At 40.6% G+C, this 13,283-nt stretch overlaps 1 protein-coding gene across 2 annotated transcripts in view; it reads left to right on the top strand.

The window, feature by feature from the left end:
* LOC121961985 (uncharacterized) overlaps window positions 1-13,283 on the top strand; it is a 233,782-nt gene that overhangs the window by 4,265 nt on the left and 216,234 nt on the right. For both annotated transcript variants that reach the window (XR_015775785.1, XR_015775786.1), the window contains exon 3: window positions 626-784. The gene's annotated coding sequence lies outside the window, so the exon portion shown is untranslated. The remainder of the gene's footprint in view (window positions 1-625; window positions 785-13,283) is intronic.

Genomic DNA, 13,283 nt, shown 5'->3' with positions numbered 1-13,283 from the left:
CAAGCTTTAAAAAATAGTATACATTAATAGTATTTTCTACTGTCATTGAGTATTTTTTTTAATCAACATCAGTCCTAATCGTAAATATCAAATATTCATTCATTTTCAGAATTTTAACCTTTTAAATGCCAGGTTTTTGTCCTGATGCCACCATGTTTTTAGATGAAAAAAATCCAACAATAAATGAATTTCTTCATTTGCCAAATATGGTAAAAATGACGTCATCAGGCGGAAAATCCTAAAAATGACAAAAGCCCAGAATGACACCCAGAAATAATTCAGCGATTTTTATATGTTTGAAATAAAGATCCTAAAAACAAGATAAGATGATGGCGTGATTTCGTTTAACCCTAAAAGGTATTTGCTAATTAATTTTCTGTCGACTGATGTTGTGCATCTCATTAAAAAATGACTAATAAATGTTCGGTCTCTGACATATGTAGGTTTCACCAGGTCACTATATAAAGTTTAGGAAAGAAAGGTGTTAAGTGTCGTATACATTTTCACATTTTGCCGAAAACTGACTTCTGACCTCCGACATCCAGGAAAACTGTCAAAACACATTCCTGAATATTCCCTAGATACCTTTTCTTTTCTGAATCCTCCGTCCTCTCGTACCTTTTAGATGTCTGGCCTTCAGTGGGAGTTCAAACAGCCTACCAAAAAGTTACGAGGGCGGCGAGCCGAGCGGCGGGAGGAAGAGGAGCGTGAGAGTAAAAGAACGGACGTCCAGACTTATTCTGAAGGGACTTTTAAAGGAAACGCTTCGACGGTGTGAAGAACAGTAAGTGTGAAAAACACCGGCACCCTCACACGTCTTCAAGGTCTCAGACGGATGTCACTCACACGCACAAACACACGCTCCCAAAAACGTAAATCTCGAGGAGAGGCTCCTGACATCACACACTCAAACTGCTGTCCATTTCCTGCACGGGACAGGAAGTTAAACGGGTCAAGGAGACAAAAGAAACCAAAAACGCCCTGTTTTTCATGTTTCTTTTTTTTTTGAGCACCTTCATTACGGTGTGTGTGTGTGTGTGTGTGTGTGTGTGTGTGTGTGTGTGTGTGTGTGTGTGTGTGTGTGTGTGTGTGTGTGTGTGTGTGTGTGAGTGTGAGTGTGGGAGCTTTAACTTTGTCCTGTCTCACAGTTCCCCCTCCTTAAAGTCCCAACAAAACAATGCCCGTCTTTGTTCAGCCTGACTCCTATTGTTGTGTGTGTGTGTGTGTGTGTGTGTGTGTGTGTGTGTGTGTGTGTGTGTGTGTGTGTGTGGCCTTTATCACACTCACACAGCGGCTCACGCAGGGCGAGATTTTACTGAAACAGTGGGACGTTATGATTACAAATTAACATCAGTGCTAATAAGATTTCAGGCTGCTTAGGGGGGGACTTTTATTTCGTCTCGTTAAGGATAAGGGGGGGTATTTATTTTGCTCGCTCGTTAAAGGCGGCCCTTAACGACCTTTGAGGCTGACAGTAAAACCGGTGATGAAGTGAAATGAAGTGTGTGTTATTGCTTTCATGGCTGTGGTGATGTTAGGGATTTTTTTGGTCCTTAAACTTGAGCCCTAAATGTATTTTCTCTTGTTTGTTTGCTCGTTTTCTGCGTCTTTTGTGTCTTTTGTGACATTTTGTGCGTCTTTGAGGTCAGATTGTGTTTCTCTGCGGTCATTCTGTGTCTCTGGGGTCATTTTGTGTGTTTTCTGATTGTTTTGTGCCTCTTTTCAATCATATCTCTTTGAGATCATTTTGTGTCCTTATTTGGTCATTTTGTGTGTCTCTGAAGTCACTTTGTGTCTTTCTTGATAGTTTTGTGTCTTTTCGAGGTCGTACTGGGTCTTTTTTGACAATTTGTGCTTTGAGGTGATAGTGTTTTCTCTGAGGCCATTCTGTGTCTCATTGGGGTCATTTGTGTCTTTTTTCGGTTGCTTTGCGCCTCTTTTAGGTCATTTAAGGTTTGTTTTGACATTTAGTGCTTCTTTATGCCTCTTTTCAGTCATTTTGTGTCTCTTTGAGGTCATTTTGTGTCTCTTTGAGGTCATTTTGTGTCTCTTTAAGGTCATTTTGTGTCTCTTTGAGGCATGTGAGCATTTTTGCATGCTTGCATATATTTTCTTACATTGTTTTGCGTGTATTTGTGTGTATTTGCTTGTGTATATGCAGTGTTTCTGTGCCTTCAGTGCACATAGGCTTTTGTATTTTTGCAGGTTTGTTGTCAGTGTTCATGCGCCTTCTTGTTTGCCCCCGTGTGTGTTTTTGTTTGTTTTACAGTGTGCTTTCTGGTGGTCACAGTTACACAATACCCCAGATAGTAAAGTGAGTTTCGTACTGTGATGATTGCTCTATAAATCTAAGTGCACACAGAGGGGTTTTGCGAGCAGCTCATTGTTCATTGTCTCGTTGGAGAGCAGAAGCCGTTCGGTCTTTATCACTGCTGCGTCCTCGTCCGTGCTTTAAAAACCCGTAACAAGCTGAACTGTGGTGCTGTTTTGGCAAAGCAAAGTTTGTTTTGGTGACACTTCTGAGGAAACATTTGTCATTTCTAGCTGCAGTCCAGACCATCTTAGACCAGTTCCAGACATTTCGGGTTAAAACGGGGTCCAGAGTGTGTCTTCGGGGTCATTATGTGGCTCTTTGGGATCAGTTTGTGTATTTTTCTTTGGCCATTTTGTGTCTGAGGTTATTTTGTGTGGTGTTTTTTTATTTCATGCCTCTTTGATGCCTAATTGGGTTTCTTTGAGGTCATTTTGTGTCTCTGGGGTCATTTTTTGGTCGTTTTTTTTAGTTTTTTTGCCCCTTACATTAGTTATTTTATGTCTCCTTGCAGTTCCTTTGCATCTCTTTGTGGTCACGCCCAGTGGGCGTGTTCAGTAATCTGTTCGTGCTGGTGTTTATGTAATAATACTCTTAAGTATAATGAGAGATGACAAAAGCCAAAACCAAAACAAAGAAAAGCATGTGAGCAGAATAAATCTCAGAGCTTTTGGAGCTGTTCGATACAGCTCCACCACAGAGCGTTTTCAGCCCTCAGCTACCTTTTTATATCCTCTACATGGGATCTTTAAAGCCTTTCTCTTACATCACCTCACACGCGTTACTCCGTCATGTGACGAGACTTCGTGAGAGCGATCTGTCCAGGCCGGTCTCTGCAGACAGCGGCCACCCTGCCTTTAATCCACCACATAATACATCTACCTTTTTATGCCTCGCAACAATAAAACCTCCCAGACTCCTCAGTGTCACAAACTTTATTGATGGCGCTCGATGCCAGCCGCCCTCAGACCACCGTGACTGTCTGCGTGTATTTGTACGAGTTAAGCGTGCTCGCAGTATTCTGTCTGTGATTGTGCGTTTATTTGATTCCTCTATAACTCTTTAATTGGTTTCTGTCTGGGCAGAAATTGTTCCAGCAAGGAGAGACGAGCCTCAATATTTTCATCAGCTGATGATGTGGTGAGCTTCCCTGTGTGTGTGTGTGTGTGTGTGTTTGTGTGTGTGTGTGTGTGTGTGTGTGTGTTTGTGTGTGTGTGTGTGTGTGTGTCATCTCCCACCTGATCCTGTAACATTAGAAGCCGGTGGAACGTCGACGGGCTTCGGAAAAAACGAAAAAAACAAAGCTGGAAAACAGTTTTCGCTCTAAAACTGCTCCAAATCCATTTACTTCACTCCTCTATTACTGACCCGAGGCCAGCAGCACGTCACAGCAGCTCCATACATGTTTGTAGGATTTTAGGACTTTTCTAGGACTTTTCCTGGATTTTTGGAAGTTTGGAGGATTATACGACATTCTAGGATTTAGGACATTTCCTGGATTTTTGGACATTTCTAAGATTTTAGGAGATATCTAGGATTTGAGAACATTTCTGGGGTTTTAGTGCTTTTCTAGGATTTAGGACATTTCTTGGATTTTAGGACATTTCTAGGGTGTTTTGACATTTCTCGGACTCTAGGTCATTTCTAGGATTCAAGGAGATTTCTAGGATTTTAGGAAGTTTCTTGGATTTTAGGACATTTCCAGGAATTAAGGATGTTTATAAGTTTATAAGTTTTCAGGATGTTTCAAGAATTTTACGACAGTCTCGGATTTTAGGATATTTCCAGGATTTTAGGATATTTCCAGGATTTTAGGATGTTCGGAGGATTGTTGAACATTTCTGGGATTTCAGTACATGTGTGTGATTTTAGGACCTGGGGTCTCTGTCGGGGGTGCGGGGGATCCTCCACTGGCACCTTTTTTGATAAACAAGCTCTATTTTGATTCTGTTTTATGCTCTCTGACCCCTTTTGTATGTACGAACACATTCCCGCTGTGACTCACTTTGTCTTTATTGTGAATTAGAAAGCGTTGGGGCCGACCTTGCACCCTGTCAGGAGCCAGATTTTGCTCACAAGCTCACTGATATATATTTCTCCTTTTATACCGACTCCAGTCTGCTTTCCTTTAATAGTTAAAAAAATATATATATTTTTTTACTTTCCTGCTTCGTCCTAATTTTATTGGTCTTTCTTTCCTCTCTCCCGCTTTCCTTCGTTCCCTCCGTCCTTCTTGTTGTATTTCTTTTAATTAAATGTTCACTTTATGTGTAATTCCTAAAGCTGGGGCTTATAGCGGCGCAGTAAAAGTTAAATCATGTCGACTACATGTTTGGTTCAGAATGATGAAAACGACCAATCAAAGGACCGGGACGCCGGCCAGCTTCATGATGTAATATCCTGTTGGGTTAAATCCTTTTATTTGAATGTAACTTTTCTTCCCTCCTTTTTCTTTCTTTGCATCCGTGAGTTAATGCTAAACACATACATGCACTCACACAGTCTCATATCCTTTCACTCACCTCTGTAAATGCGAGCAGGAAAAAGAGGTTTTTGGACGTCAGAGAGGAAACGGCCAAAACATTATTCCAATATGTTTTTATTGCTGCGATTATTAGATTTCATAAAATAAATCCATTTTAACGGGGCTTGTTTTCTCAGCCTGTTTGAGAATGAAGGGCGACGTTGTGTGTGACTGCTCTCAAACTTTAACCTTTAATCACCAAATCTTTTTCGCATCTGTGTGTGTATTTCTGAAGCTAAATGACATTTTGTGTGTGTGTGTGTGTGTGTGTGTGTGTGTGTGTGTGTGTGTGTGTGTGTGTGTGTGTGTGTGTGTGTGTGTGTGTGTGTGTTTGTATGTTCAAAGGCTACAATAGAGCCATACATCGGTGCTAATTCCGTTCCACAGCTCGGCTCAGTTTCCACTGACGACCACTTAACATTAAAACTATTTCCCTTACTTCAGCGTAGGCCTAGTCTACTCTAATCTGCTGACCTACTCCGTGGTGTGGGTGTGTGTGTGTGTGTGTGTGTGTGTGTGTGTGTGTGTGTGTGTGAGAGAGAGAGACAGGAGCATATTAGCATGTATTTTCCACATGTAAGTGTGTTGGTTTCCATCATGCTTTCATCTGAAGTTATGTGTCCAAATATTGTTTAAGAGTCTGTGTGTGTGTGTGTGTGTGTGTGTGTGTGTGTGCGCACGTGCTGCATTTTTTTTTGTCTTTTTAAAACCGTTTTTAAACTTTGCTCTTTAATGTAATGTCACGACCGTAAGATTTTCAGAAATCAGACCACATTTTTATTTCTTTTTATGGCCTGTATTTTTTTTTTTTAGCAGTGATTCTGTGTTGCAGCAGTTACCTCTCTACATCGTAGAAACGAGATTAGCCCCAACAACGGTCATCAATTTATTGATGTATTTATTCAGTTTTGCAGTGGATTGAATATTGCATTCGGTATTGGAACAAGAAGATGCTATGTGAGCTGGTATCAGTCACCGAACACTAGGAATATATAAAAAATAAGAAAATACATTCGATTATCTAAGTTGAAAATGAAAAAAACGTAAGTCGTACCAAACTCCACATTCAAAGCATCAATGGGCACATTTGAGTATAAGTGCATGTGTGTGTGTGTGTGTGTGTAATCATGCACGTGTTTTTGCCGTTGTGGTGGTGAAAGTGTGTGATTCTGTCGTGAGTGTGATTACGAAGGTGTGTCGACCGTTTCATGTTCAGTTACATTACAGGGACCATTGTGGCTTTGAAACCTCCTACTGTGATTGTTATGACTCTAACACATGTGGCTGACACACACACACACACACAAACACATGCACACGCGTGCACACACAGGATGTTTCACATACTTTATTAATTTAAGGTTTTATGGTAAATGTAGACTTTAATCGTGCAGCTATAGGTACAGTAATTGTGTGTGTGTTGTTACTGTTTGTGCTCTTGACTAAGGTGACCACACACACACACACACACACACACACACACACACACACACACACACACACACACACACACACACACACACACACGGCTCTCCTGCTGTTTTAGGAGCCATGGTTTTGATCGAACAGACCGAGGCCTCTCACTGGTTGTTGGCAGGTGTCCAGCAGCCAATCACAGGCCTCCGCCAATTAGGGAGCCAGAGCCATTTTACATGGCTTTTACAGGCGTGTGTGTGTGTGCGTGTGTGTGTGTGTGTGTGTGTGTGTTTCTGTGTGTCTTTAGCCTTTGCAGATGTTGTATGTTGTCATGTAACTCCAGTTTTTAATGTGCTTATGAGTGTGTGTGGCTTACACAACTGCACATTCACCCACTACGATAACAGCACTGCAAAGTAGGCCTTAAGGGCTATTACAGCAGTGTGTGTGTGTGTGTGTGTGTGCGCGCGCGTGCGCGCATGTGTGTGTGTGTTTGTTTTGTACTTGCGGCCTTCATCGTGGACCCACCAGTTGATTTAATGTTACCCCTCTGGTGGTGTGTGTTTTTAAAGCAGCTCTACCGTAGAAGCACAGAGATTATCTGACTAATAATTGGTTTCTGGTGTGTGTTTAGTGTGTGTGTGGGTGTGTATGTGTGTGTTGGTGTGTGCGTGTGGGCAGTCTACACTTCAAACCTCTACCTCAGCACATTAGGAATAATTGGTAAAACCTTGAAGTCAGACTCGAGTGTCTGCTCCTATAACATCTTGTTTTACCTCCGTTGCTTATTTATTGTTTGCAGTGTTTTAAGTGGCTCCACAGCTGCCAGTGTCGTCCAAACGCTAAATCATATTTTATATTTACCATCATCGCAGTGAGACATGGACCGGGTTTCACTCCAGCTGCCACCTGAATCTCGTCCATTACAGAGTTTTCAATGCAAGCGACAGGAAAATATAAATAATCGTAGTGTTTCATAGCGCTGCATCATGAATCAAACACGTGTTGACACTCGCTCTTGTCATGTTCAGTCAGGACATCTTAAACTGAACAGATTTTTTTGTGTTTATAATAAACACAAACAGCTTTCAAACAGGAGGTCAACCAATCAGCCCGGCAGTCTGCACGTAGTTCAGTTTTTTAAAATTGTGCATGTTGGCTCTTGGACTTGCTCACATTGGTCGGTTTAAACGGCTTTTTAATGATGATAAATCTGCGTACTGTGGCGCTCTTTTATTTTTCTTGTGCTATAAGTTTCTGTCCCTTACAGAAAATGATAAATGAAATTCCTCGGAAACACACATAAAAATGATATAATAAATGAAATAATAATATTAAAAATCAATTTAAAACTTATGGCAAGAAAACACACACACACACACACACACACACACACACACACACACACACACACACACACACACACACACACACACACACATACTCCCACTGACTGCTAAAGACCATTTGTATGAAAAGGGAGGAAAGAATAAATAAATGTTTTCAGTAGCTGGAAAGTTATCAACTCCTTAGTTGGAGGGCTACAAAAACACACACCAGTCTAGACCCTCAGACACACAAATCCATACGCACACACACACACACACACACACACACACACACACACACACACACACACACACACACAGAGCGAGTCTTGCTCCAGCACCAACACAAATAACAGGGCAGAAAAAAAAATCATCTTAGTAGAAATGTAGGACAGACTGCCAAGGCCAAGGTCCTCCCTTTTATCACAATAAATCAGAGCAAAAAGTTGGAATAGTGTGTGTGTGTGTGTGTGTGTGTGTGTGTGCATGTGTGCGTGCGTATGTTTGCGGGCAGCTGTCTAAGCGCTGCCTTTGTTTTCCATCCCACTTAAAAAGGTCAGAGCCCTCGGGAGTCATTATATCACCCCTGATATTAATGCCTATGAGCTGAGAATATTACTCTGTGTGTGTGTGTGTGTGTGTGTGTGTGTGTGTGTGTGTGTGTGTGTGTGTGTGTGTGTGTTAACCATATGTTTTTACTAATATAATTTGTCTTAAAAGTACAGTTCATTACTTCAGTGAATGCCAGTGTGTGTTTTGGTATTTTTCCGCAGCTCGTTTTGTTTGTGATCACAGGCTGAACTCTGCCTCTCTGCAGCAGCAAACGTGTGTACGGATTAGTGAAACGACTTACTCTGAGTACTTTTAATATTTTAAGGTTAATAGTGTCTTTGTGCGTGCAGGTTTGTACTGTATGAGGGTGAACCACCCTTGAATCCAAATCATGAGTTTGAGCAGGTCTGATGTCCTGGGTCACAGCTGATATAGTGTTTTTCTCTCCTTCTCAACCACTTTTGAAAACACAAACCTATTATTCCAATTTAATGATAATAACAATAAGATAAGATAAGAAAAGATAAGATAACCCTTTTTTAGTCCCACAAAGTGCACATTTGCATTCAAATTTGCTATTTGCGGGACAATTTGATCTGAGTTAATGCTCATTACCTATTTCCATGTTTTCAAAACAAATTAATCCAAATTACTCCAAAGTTTAAAAGCTTGTGAAAGTTGTCATTCAAGGTTTGAAAGTGTTAAAAATCCTTTTGCTGCAGTACAGCACATCAAAATATGTCCCTCGGACGTGTTGATAGTGTCTTTCTTTTAAAACCCCGAATCCGTATCCCGTCCCGTTGAAGCTACATACTTTATAAAATAGATTTAAAAAATGCTGCCTCAACTTTGGAGAAATCGAACACAGCTGAGGTATTACAAGGTGAGCAGGTGATGGAAATTTTTGGTTTTCTGGCCCAGTAAACTTTGCTGGAATCTCACAGCTCGAGTCAAAAACTGTTAAGCGAATCGTCTGCACGTGTTCTTTAAACAAAAGCAGAAAGTCGAGGAAAGGAAAGAGTTGTTCTGACTTCTCGACTCTTTCTCATCTCCCTCGCCTGTCGTCCTCTGTGAGGCCGTGAACCTGACAGGTGTGAAATTATACCTCCTCCTCCTCCTCCTCCTCCTCCTCCTCCTCCTCCTCCATCATGCTCTCTGACCTCGACACACTCACACATCTGGTGGATGGTTAGTGAGAGAGTGAGAGGGTGAATATGTGTCAGACAGAGAACTGGGCTGATATTTTTATGATAATAAAATATTATGATATAGTGTGTTGAACTCTAAGGGGACCGTTTGGTGCATTTTATGCACTTTTCATTCTTCATTTTTTGGTTATTTAGGCTGCATATGGCATACATTTTGGAAAGATTGTGTATTTTTGTTGAATCTTGGAATTTCCAGCTCAGCTCCTACATTTCGTCTAAAATACACCGTGTAAATAAAATTGTTACAGTCATACTGTAAAATTATGCTCCATTGAAACCCATTCAGACAGACATGTTTGATCTGGCTCATTCTGCGCTTTTGCTCTGGAATTTGTCATTTTTATTTTTTATTTTTTGCCATGTTTGGCATATGGAGAAAATGGCTGCTTTAAATGTAGTATATTGATCTTTTTTTCTTTAATCTAAAAATATAGTGACATGATGACAAAAACCTGGCATTTAAAGGGTAAATTTCTGAAAATTAATGAATATTTAATATTTCTGAATAGGATTGATGTTTGTTAAAAAAATACACTAAATGAAAGTAGAAAATCATATTTCTGCATAATATTTTTCATAGCCTGATTTTGAAAAGTGCAGGGAGCGATATGATGCTTTGTGAGGCCTTTAAAACGTAAAGAGCATGACCCGACCGGACCGATTTTCTCTCCTTATGTCCTATTTTTTCGTCTTCCCTTCGCTCATTTTCCCTATTTGTTGTTTCTCTTGTGTCCTTCCTGCCTCTCCTCCATCTCTTTGTTTCTCCCAATTCTTTCTCTCCCGTCTTCCTCTTCCTTTAACCCTTATTGTTTCCTCCTCTAACCTCCACCATCCTTTCATTTTTATTTCTTTCCTCCCTTTCTTTTCACCTCCTCTGTCTCTCCCTCCATCCTTACAGTACAATACCCAGTCTGTGTGACTAAAATAGCAGCTCAGGTACAGTGCCGTGTTTTCCATATGGCTCCCATTCACTCGCTGTGCAGAAAGACTATATTGTAGCAAACCGGGCTGTAAAAACATAACAGGGGCGACTCTTAAAATATAATGAAAACCCTGAACTTCCATTCACGCCGCCTGGAGGGGTCGGTCCACCTGGCTGTTAGAGACAACGTCTTGTACCTGAAAGCTCGGAGGCTTGGTCCTGGTGACGGGCTGAATGTGGTCTAACTGAGACTGGGTTAGTGTAGATTTTAGTGGTCAAAGGTCAAGGTCACTGTGACCTTTCATCCGTCTCAGTCTTGCGAGTGTGAAATCTCACGCACACCTGCAGCTCGACTGGTGCGCCGAGGCAAACAACTGTGTGGCGATACTTTTAGTTCGTCTCGAGATGAAGATGTTTATTTTCTGGTTTCTCGCTGGTGTTGCAGCTCTGTGCATTTGACGAAATTGACGTCGATGCAAACACTTTCTTTGCATTAATAACTCAAAGGTGATCTCACGTCAGGTGGAGGAGTTTTTATTTGTCAAACTTTGCTTTCCTCTTCAGTGCACCGGGCCAGCTCTGTCCGGACAACATACTCAAACAGCCGTCACCGTCTCCCCACGTTCCCCGTTTTGATTGACAGTTAATGACCACTGAGTGGAGGCCGGGAGTCTGCGAACATTACTGGATCAAGATCATAAACGCACGAGCTTACCGAGTGTGTGTGCATCCAAACCTCCGTTAACACTCATTCACAACTGCCAGCATGTTTCAGCGTGTGTGTGTGTGTGTGTGTGTGTGTGTGTGTGTGTGTGTGTGTGTGTGTGTGTGTGTATTAGGAAATATTTATGCACACATGCGTCATTGCATGTGATTATGTGTATATGTGATCTGTGTGTGTCACTGTGTGCGTCACTGCGTAAAGCATGCATGCGTGTGTTCCCATTATTGTCTTCCTGTTTTTGTGGAAGCGATGTGGGAGTTTCACAGAGGTATTTGAATGTCCGATCATGCGTCAGTCTCTGTTTGGTAATCGCTGTAATCGATGCGGAGTCAGAGTTCCTCGCCGTTCTTACGTCTTTTCTCTGAATGCGTGCCGCCGCAGAGTTCAACCTCGGCTTTTTCCCCTTCTTCTTCTCTTTTCCCGCATTTTGTTACAGTCTCTTCCTCCTCTCGCTTCTTTGTTGTGTTTTAATTCATACATGGTCCTCCATGTGTCGCACAGCTGCACCACAACTTCACCAAATCCTCGGCCTTGAATCCACACGCGTGGATGTGGACAGGCTGCTGCCTCCACGACGGAGCTTTGAGGGTACGTCCAGCCGGGTCATTTTGCGACGTTAGGGGTCGAGACTTAGCATACAATTCACGTGCACTGAAACCGAGACACGCATGTCCCATCTGTGAGAGGAGACGTGACGGGTAACAGGCAGCGGCGCAGGTCAAGAGGGCAGACATTTTCCTTCAATTTTGACAGCGCAGGTGCAATTCCCAGCTCATGATGTAGTTTTTCCAGTTGTTCATTTTCAGTTTTAGTTGCAGCTTCTCGCTCCATCCTCCTCGTCTCCGGTTTGTTGTTGTTCTGCTTTTCTTTTTGTCTCTGTTTGTTATACTCAGTTTTTCTGATTTCATCCTCACCATCACGTTATATTGTTCTCTCTTCCTCTCTAACTTCTTATTGATCTTCCTTTTCTGTCTCATGACAAACTCGGTGTCGTAATCTCCGTCTGCTGAAATGATGACAATCGTCCTGCATCCATGACCTGCAAAATGATCTAATAAAGTACTGAAAGTTAAAGCTAAAGTTACAATCAAGTTATCTAAGGTACTTTTACAATGAAGGTAAATAAAGTATTGCTGTGATAACGTTGATTAAAGTACTGTTATAATAAACTTAAATGAAGTAGTTACAATAAAGCTGAAGGAATTATTGTTAGAGTTAAAAAAAAGTCCTGTTATGATAAAGTTAAACTACTTTTACAACACAGTTAAAGTACTCTTATGATAAAGTTAAATTACTCTTACAACACTGTTACATAAAGTACTGTTATGATAAAGTTAAACTGAGTACTACTATTTATAAGGTTCGACCCTTTATAATAAAGTTAAATAAAGTAATTTTACAACAAAGTTGAATACAGTACTATTATAATACATTTAAAGTACTGTTATGATAAAGTATAAGTACCTTCACATTAAAGTTAAATATAATGCTATTAATATTAAAGTTAGAATATTGTTACGATAAAATTAAATAAAGTACTATTTTAATAAAGTTAAAATACTGTGATGATAAAGTTAAATAAAGCACTATTATAAAAAAGTTTGAAGTATTTGTACAATAAATTAAATAAAGTACTGTTATAATAGAGTTAATGAAACAAAAATAAATCAAATCAAAGAGGATTGAAAGTTGGACTTAAATTCATCAGTTAGAGAGAAACGAGACCCCAAAAAATATTACTCTGTGTGTAAACGCACACCTAAATATGCAACCGCGTGCTAATATTTGCCACAACACCTTTATGAGGTGAGAAGATTTTAATGTTGTGTTTATGGCTCGATGTATCGCCCCCAAGTGGCAGGCTGCTAAAAAAATGAACATAAATTCTGACTCTTGAGGATTTTGGGCGATGTAGTTTATCGTTTACGTTGAAGACGTTCCTGTAGTTTTCTGCTCCAGTTTTTATAGAAAAAGGAAAATAATTCCCTTAACTTGCAAGTCCTGAGGAACACGTTTTATGAGCGCAGCTTTATCATAAATACTTTCATTTACTTTAAATAAAAAAAGAATCTATAAACGCAGCTCAGAAGGCTTATTGGAACAAAAGGTGAACCTCCTTCAACTAAAGAACAAGATTGTTTTAGTAAATCACTGGCACGCAAGATAACGATATAGCTTTCAAAGCATGACGCGCTTTGAAAATTATACTGCTATCGTGTGTACAAACGCTCCGCAAAATACCCTATTGAATAATATAAGATGCTAATCAGAAAAAGATTTTAATATAATGAGAAAAAG

Source organism: Plectropomus leopardus, chromosome 23, assembly GCF_026936395.1.
Source record: "Plectropomus leopardus strain MGB_pleo_1.0 chromosome 23, ASM2693639v1, whole genome shotgun sequence".
Lineage (NCBI taxonomy): Eukaryota > Metazoa > Chordata > Actinopteri > Perciformes > Serranidae > Plectropomus > Plectropomus leopardus.
This window is presented reverse-complemented; position numbering and strand designations above follow the sequence as displayed.